This window comes from Lathyrus oleraceus, chromosome 4 (genome assembly GCF_024323335.1).
Source record: "Lathyrus oleraceus cultivar Zhongwan6 chromosome 4, CAAS_Psat_ZW6_1.0, whole genome shotgun sequence".
Classification (NCBI taxonomy): Eukaryota; Viridiplantae; Streptophyta; class Magnoliopsida; order Fabales; family Fabaceae; genus Lathyrus; species Lathyrus oleraceus.
In genome coordinates, this window is record NC_066582.1 from 447,543,033 (window position 1) to 447,550,532 (window position 7,500).

The 7,500-nt window shown below is 35.9% G+C and overlaps 1 non-coding gene across 1 annotated transcript; it reads right to left on the reverse strand.

Annotated features, from left to right (window-relative positions):
- Window positions 1-5,716: 5,716 nt before the first annotated feature.
- Window positions 5,717-5,823, reverse strand: LOC127077854 (small nucleolar RNA R71). Its single transcript, XR_007787622.1, has one exon. It is a non-coding gene; the product is annotated as a small nucleolar RNA R71 (small nucleolar RNA).
- Window positions 5,824-7,500: the final 1,677 nt, after the last annotated feature.

Here is a 7,500-nt window from a genome sequence, read left to right on the forward strand (position 1 = left end):
AATCTTTTCTCTATCTCTTTCCGTTTTAGCACCTCAATGAAATATGTGTGTTCATCATCAAAAAAGGGGAGAATATGGTTCTATTGGTTATGCAAGTCCATGCTATAAATAATGTCAAATGGTTTTGGTTGTGCAAGTCCTCAAATGGTGGATGATAGAATTTGATCAAAGAAAGAGATATCTCAACTGATAACTGTAAAATGGATATGTTGATGACAATTGTCAAATGGTGACATCTCTTTCAAAGGTTACCGATGATGGCATTTAAATAAGAAAGAGATGTGATAAGCCTCATCACTCAAATGTGTCAAGTTTCACCTTGATGTGTTAGACAATGTTAAATAAAGAAAAGTAACTTGAATTTTTTATCTTACCTATGTGAAAGCTTGAAGTCTTAAAGTTGTGATCTTGAAGTTGAGAACTGAAATATGTGAAAGTGTGAAATCTTGTCAGGTCTTGTGCTTAGAGTTTTTACCTTGTTTTAATAATATTATTGTAAAAGGAACAAGAGTAAGTCTTAAGGTACTAAGGCAATGCCCCCCCCCCCCCCCCCCCCCCCCCCCCCACACACACACACACACAAAATGTTTTAAAACCTCTTTTAATCTTTTATCTCACTAAATCTCTAGTGTGATTTCTCTATCCCTTATCTTATTTTTATTTTAATCCTGATGCTTTTTTTTTGTCTTTTCTATGCTTTATTATTCCACAGCTTTATCTTTATTTTCTTATTCAAAACCTTTTAAATCAAAGTTTTTATACACCTATTTTTTGAATTTCGAGTATTACAATTCACCATTTAACCTCTAAAATCAAAATTTTTATACACCTATTTTTGGAATTTTGAGTATTATAATTCATCTTTTAAAACATTTGTCTCATGATTAATAAAATAGACGGGCACACTCTTTTCATCTGCAAGAACATCAGTTGATAACGAGACCCCAATATACTATATGCATGACAAATTTTTATTTTATACAAATTATATAAACTCCTCACTAAAAAGGACTGAGTTGTATGATACTCCCCATAGTGAAAAAGTATAGGACCAGTTAAATCTCCCCTCAAAAAAAGTGATTGCATTTTTCGATACTCTCCATTAAGCAGAATCAGATGCACTAACACCCTAACCTTCATGAAAATAGGTATATGACTCAACTAAAACTATAACACGAAGACGACAAAATAATAGACTAGGAAGAAACAATTATTCATCAAAATTATATCTCTAGATAAGTGTTTAGAAAAAATACATTATTGATGAAAACATACAAGTCACACTTATACAAGAATAAAATCAAAACACAAGAACACATTTTTTTTAATATAAGAAATACATGAGACCTTTTGAATGTGTCCAATTTTCTCCTTGCACATTATCTCCAAAGAATTTTGTATCTAGTTTCTGTGTTGCCACAGAAACTCAGATATTAAGTGTCTAATCCCTAGACGCCATAACATAAACTAAAGTAAACACATGTGTAACACCATAATTTTTATAAAATATACTTGGCTTAAATGCAATTTTGGTCCCCCTTCTTTCATTTTTCTAAACTTTTAATCCCCCTCTAAAAAAACCAGGTTTTATGTCCCTTGGTTTGAATTTTCATGGGATTTTTTTGGTCCCCTATTCAGATTGGTTTATGTGGCATGTTCAGCAGTGATGTGGCAAATGAAATATTGAGCCAAGCTGGAATAAAAGTATCACGTCATTTAAAAACAATTTATATTTCATACGTAATAAATTTTTTAGAAAATAATTAAAAATATATATGTATAATCGTTCCTCAAACTTGATTCAACTCATTCCTTAAACATTTTCCCCAAATTACACAAGAACCCTAGGCCGAAAATTGTGAAGAACCCTAGCCCAGAAATTGAGAAGAACCCTAATTCTAATTCTCCCCCAACCCTTAATTTTAGTATACTTAATCGTTCTCTGTAACCACCCTTCATCACGATTCAGAAGCAACAATGGACAAATTCCTTCAGCAATAGAGAAAAGCAACGAATAGGAGAAGTTATGTCTCAGATATGTATTATTTTGTCCCCCGCGATAGAAACATCATTGTATGAATGTCGTTTTAATTTTAGGGTTTGTGTTCCTCTGTACATGGTGGTCCCATTTCATTTTAGGGTTTGTGTTCCTCTGTCGTTTAGGGCTTGTGGTCCCATATGGTAAAGTATTTCTTGTGGTTCCATTGTTTGTATGTCTCATTATTACTTGTATTAATTATCTATTCCAGGCCATCCCAATCTCAAAGAAATAGGTTTAGAATTCATCATAGAGGCTACTTTGTGGGCACCCCTATGAAATTGTATGTTGTTGAGCTAATTTCATAAATGAATTCGAAATAGGATGTTGACTACATGTCATATTTTGAATTGTTGGAATTGATTAAAAAAGAGGGGTGTAAATACATTAGGTGTATTTGGTATTGGAACCCTAGGTTTAGTTTTAGTCGTGGACTTCAAACACTTAACAATGATGATGATGTGTTGCAACTAATTAAAGATGTTAATGGTTGTGAGGTAATAGATTTGTATGTCGAACATAATATTAGTGAACCTGGAATTGTAGATGAGGCAACAATAGGGAAAAACATAACTTATGATGATGATGAAGTTCAATGTATTGGTGAGAAATTTGCAAATAATGAAGTGGGAGTAGAAGTAGAATTGGACAATGTTGCTGAATTTGAAGTAGAATTGGACAATGATGCTGAACTAGTTGATGATGCTGAAGTAGGTGATGATGTTGAAGTATCTGATGATGCTGAAGCAGGTGAGGATGTTGAAGTTGGTGATGATGTTAAAGTAGGTGATGATGCTAAAGTAGGTGACGATAATGAACCTGAGTTGGATTGGACAACTGTAATGCCAACAGAAATAACTAAACCACATGACAATGACTTTCACCATGATAATGATGAAGATTCCGATCAACTGCACACACTACCTGGGAGTGAAGATGATGAAGAGTATGAGAGATTTCCATTGTATAAGGTTGGAAAGGGAACAAAGTTTCAATTAGGCATGATATTTAATAACAAGGACTTGGTAAGGGATTCCATAAAAGTATGCTATGTTGGAAAAAAAGAATGTAACCTAAATAAGAATGATGGAAAAAGGATGCTTGTTAGGAGTATTGATGAACGCAAGTTCTACATGAGATTTAGCAAAAGGGTTGGTTACCAATATTGGCAAGTGGTGAGTTTATATGATGAGCATAATTGTCATAGAACAGCCCAGAATAGGCAAGTAAAGACTGAATGGTTGGGCAAGCAGTTTAGCCATATACTAAGGCATACTCCTGACATAAAGCCAGCTGGACTAGTTACTTGATAACATGAAATAATATCACATTTTTGGACTCGATTTAATTAAATTGTATTATTACTTGTTTCGATTTATTTCATTTTATTCGATATTACTGGGTATTTTTCCTCTTATTTATCTCAGGTAGCTTATTTGAAGCACAAGTGAAAAAGGAAGAAAATGAGGTGCAAAAAGAAATGAAGAGAAGCAATTTCACCAAACCAAAGCCCAGCCCAAAAGTACTAGCGCTGAGCTTGTGACGAGCGCCACACATGGTGTGACGAGCGTCACGCCCTGCTGCCTTGTGTTACGAGCGTAACACATGGTGTGATGGACGTCACACCATTCTCCTATATTTTTGGCTTCAGAAGCGCAACAGAGGCACGTTAAAGCCTATTGTTACGCTTGACCTGGGAAACGTGAAGACCACTTTTACGGAAAGAGTTTTGGAAACCGTTACAAGTAGACTAGTATAAATAGTCACTTCCTTCAAACCCTGCGTCTCCTCTCTCTTCTTCGTGCTTTTTCTATTCCAGCCGTGCAAGCATACTTTACAGCATTATTTTTTATAGTTTTTACTTTTCTTTGCAATCTCTATTTTCTTTTTCAGTCAATCTTTCAGCACTTAATTAATTTTTCACGCAATAGTTTCTACACCGGAAACTATTGTGTATCTTTTACCGGATTTAACCTTACGTTAGACCCTAGGTTTTTTTCCTTCACTTTTATTTTCCTGTCCATTTGAAGAATTCAAGAACAAATCCAACTGGTCTGTGGTGGAGCGTTCAAGACTGCTATTAATTACTCAGGTTCTTTAATTACTGTTTGAATTTATATATGCCCTGCTTTATTGTTTATTTGCATTATTTGCCTGAGATGTTTCTACTTAAGCATGATTATTGTTTAGATCTGTTTAGCATGTCTGGCTAATTTATTTAGGTATCGGTATGTAAAGTAAGCGGAATGAAGGAATCAAAACTAAGTTGATTTAATTACGCTTAAAAATAAAATCACTCTTTTTATGGTCTCAATTTACAGGTTTAAGACCGAGGTTTTTGTACGAAAGTAAAAGACTAAAGAAGTTAAAATCAATAGAACGAGAGTTTGAGTTTTTAACTGGACAGTGTAAATTGGACATTAATTCTAGATCAGGGCGAAAGTAATTTTTAGAGTTAATTAAATTCTAATCTTTTTCAAAAAGTATTTTTAAAAGTTAAATGTGAGGACGAGAGTTAAGCATTTGAATTTAATTATATAATCTAAGTCAACAGAGCGAGAGTTTGAGACGAGGGTGTTTAAACGATTAGTATTTTCTTAAAAAGAGTTTCTATGGATTCTATTATTTTCAAAAAGTGATTTTGGACTTAACTAATAAGTGACAGCTACGTTAATATAAAGTCATAGTCTATTCAACAGAGCGAGAGTTTGAGAAAAGATTTTTAATCAATAGTATCTACTGAAAAGATTTATTTTAAAACCAAGAAACCAACGAAGATTTGATTCCCTAATTACGACGAACTACATACCGATATCCGCTTAATTGATATTTAATTTAGATCTAGTTTTAGTTTTAACTTTTCCCTCGAAACAATCAAAATATCATCCGCCTTAGCTTTACGAAGTAACCTTAGAAAACGGTATACCGATTCATAAGTCCCTGTGGGATCGATATCTTTTAAAATACGCGATAGAACTGTGCACTTGCAGTTAGTACCCCAATTCGACTCATAAAGTCGCGATCAAGTTTTTGGCGCCGTTGCCGGGGACTTTTATTTAGTCGATATCGTAACTCTTCTGTTACGCTGTAGAGACTAAGGCAATTTTTATTTTTTTCTTTCTTTCGTTGATTTGTATGCCACACACTCGCTCACAAGGCGAGCCATTTTACTTACGAATCAACGACATCGAACTATATCTCCGAGTCTTACGACGAATTCGGGAATATCGTGCTGCAAATAATCTCCCTCCTATCGAAACTCCTGATCTCAAAAATCTTCTTCCTTCACCAATATCCGAGATGGCAGAACCAGCTCGTGCTCTTCGAGATTACGCCGCTCCATCGCAAGATGAGCCGCATTCGAGTATTGCTCCACCCGCAATCGAAGCAAACAACTTCAAACTTAAACCTTCTCTATTGCAGGCAGTGCAACAGAATCAATTCTCTGGAAATCCTACCGAGGGTCCAAACCTTCATTTATCCGTATTTGTCCAATACGTTGATACTGTTAAAGCTAATGGTGTCACTTCAGAGGCAATTCGACTTCGCCTTTTTCCTTTCTCGTTAAGAGATAAAGCTAGAAGATGGCTTCAGTCTCTTCCTTCCAACTCAGTTACCACATGGAACGAGTTGAAGAAAGTCTTCCTTGCCCGATATTTTCCTCCAAGCAAAACAGCTATGTTGAGAGCCCAGATAAATGGATTTAAACAGAAAGATAACGAGTCTCTTTTCGAAGCATGGGAAAGATACAAAGACATGATGAGACTTTGTCCACACCATGGTTTAGAGGACTGGTTAGTAATTCATACCTTCTATAATGGTCTCTTGTACAACACAAGGTTAACAATAGACGCCGCAGCAGGTGGTGCACTTATGGATAAACCTTACGCCGATGCTTATCAACTTATCGAAAGCATGGCCCAAAATCATTATCAGTGGGGAAGCGACCGAGCAATGGTAGAGAAACCTCAAACGAAAAGTGGCATGTACGAGATAAGTAGCCTTGATAATGTTAATGCAAAAGTGGAAGCCCTGGCCCAGAAAATTGAAAGTTTGAATGTATCACCTCCAACCACCGTGGTTGCCGAAACTCAGAATTGCAAAGTCTGTGGAATCCAAGGTCACACTCCTACAGATTGTCAACTCCTAACCGGAATCCAAGCAGAACAAGTAAATTAGGCTCAAGGAAATCCCTACTCACACACCTATAACTCAAACTGGAAGAATCATCCTAATTTTTCATATAAGAATAATAATGCTTTATACGCACCAGGACAAGCTCCAAATCAAGCCCCAGCTATACCTCCTGGATATCAAAAGCCGACCCCATCTACACCTAACAATAATGTTCCTAGGAAATCCAACTTGGAAATAATGATGGAGAACTTCATAACTTCTCAACAGCAAACCAATAAAGATTTCTTAAACCAAAATATACACACTAGTGAACAAATCAAACAACTAGCAAGTAAAGTAGATGCCTTGGCTACCCATAACAAAATGCTGGAAACACAAATATCACAAGTAGCTCAACAACAAGCGCCTATTGCTGCCCCAACTGGTGCATTTCCTGGACAGCCCCAACCTAACCCGAAAAGCCACGCTCATGCAATCATACTAAGAAGTGGAACGGAAGTGAAAGGACCAGTAGATCCAAGAAATGAAAACCAAAACTCTAAGAGGTCAATTGAGGAAGAAAGTACACCAAAGGAAAAGGAAGAGAGTAATAAGGAAACTGTAGAAAAGAAAAAACCTTATGTACCTCCACCACCTTATAAACCACCTATCCCTTACCCTCAAAGGCTTATTAAAACCAAAGATGTGGGCCAGTTTAAAAAATTTGTTGACCTACTGAAATAGTTAAACGTCACAATTCCATTTACAGAAACTATTACGCAAATGCCCTCATATGCTAAGTTCTTAAAAGAAATTCTTTCTAATAAAAGGAAACTTGAAGATAGCGAAATTGTTACACTCACTGCTGAATGTAGCGCTATATCCAGAATTGCCTCCTAAACTTAAAGATCCAGGTAGTTTCTCTATACCCTGTCACATAGGAAAATTTGTCATAGATAAAGCCTTATGCGATTTAGGATCCGGTATTAGTGTTATGCCCTTATCCATATGCAATAAACTTGAAATGGGAGAATTAAGACCAACTAAAATGTATGTGCAACTAGCAGATCGTTCTGTTAGATATCCTGTAGGAATTCTTGAAAACGTTCCCGTGCGCATAGGTCAATTCTACATCCCAACCGATTTTATAATTATGGACAGTAGAGAAGATGAAGTTACACCCATTATATTGGGAAGACCATTCTTAGTAACTGCCGGTGCGATCATAGACGTAAAACGAGGATGACTCACTTTCGAAGTAGGAGAAGAGAAAATTGAGTTCATTCTTTCCCAATTTTTGAAAGCACCTGCAATAGATGACAGATGTTACTTCATGGATATCATCG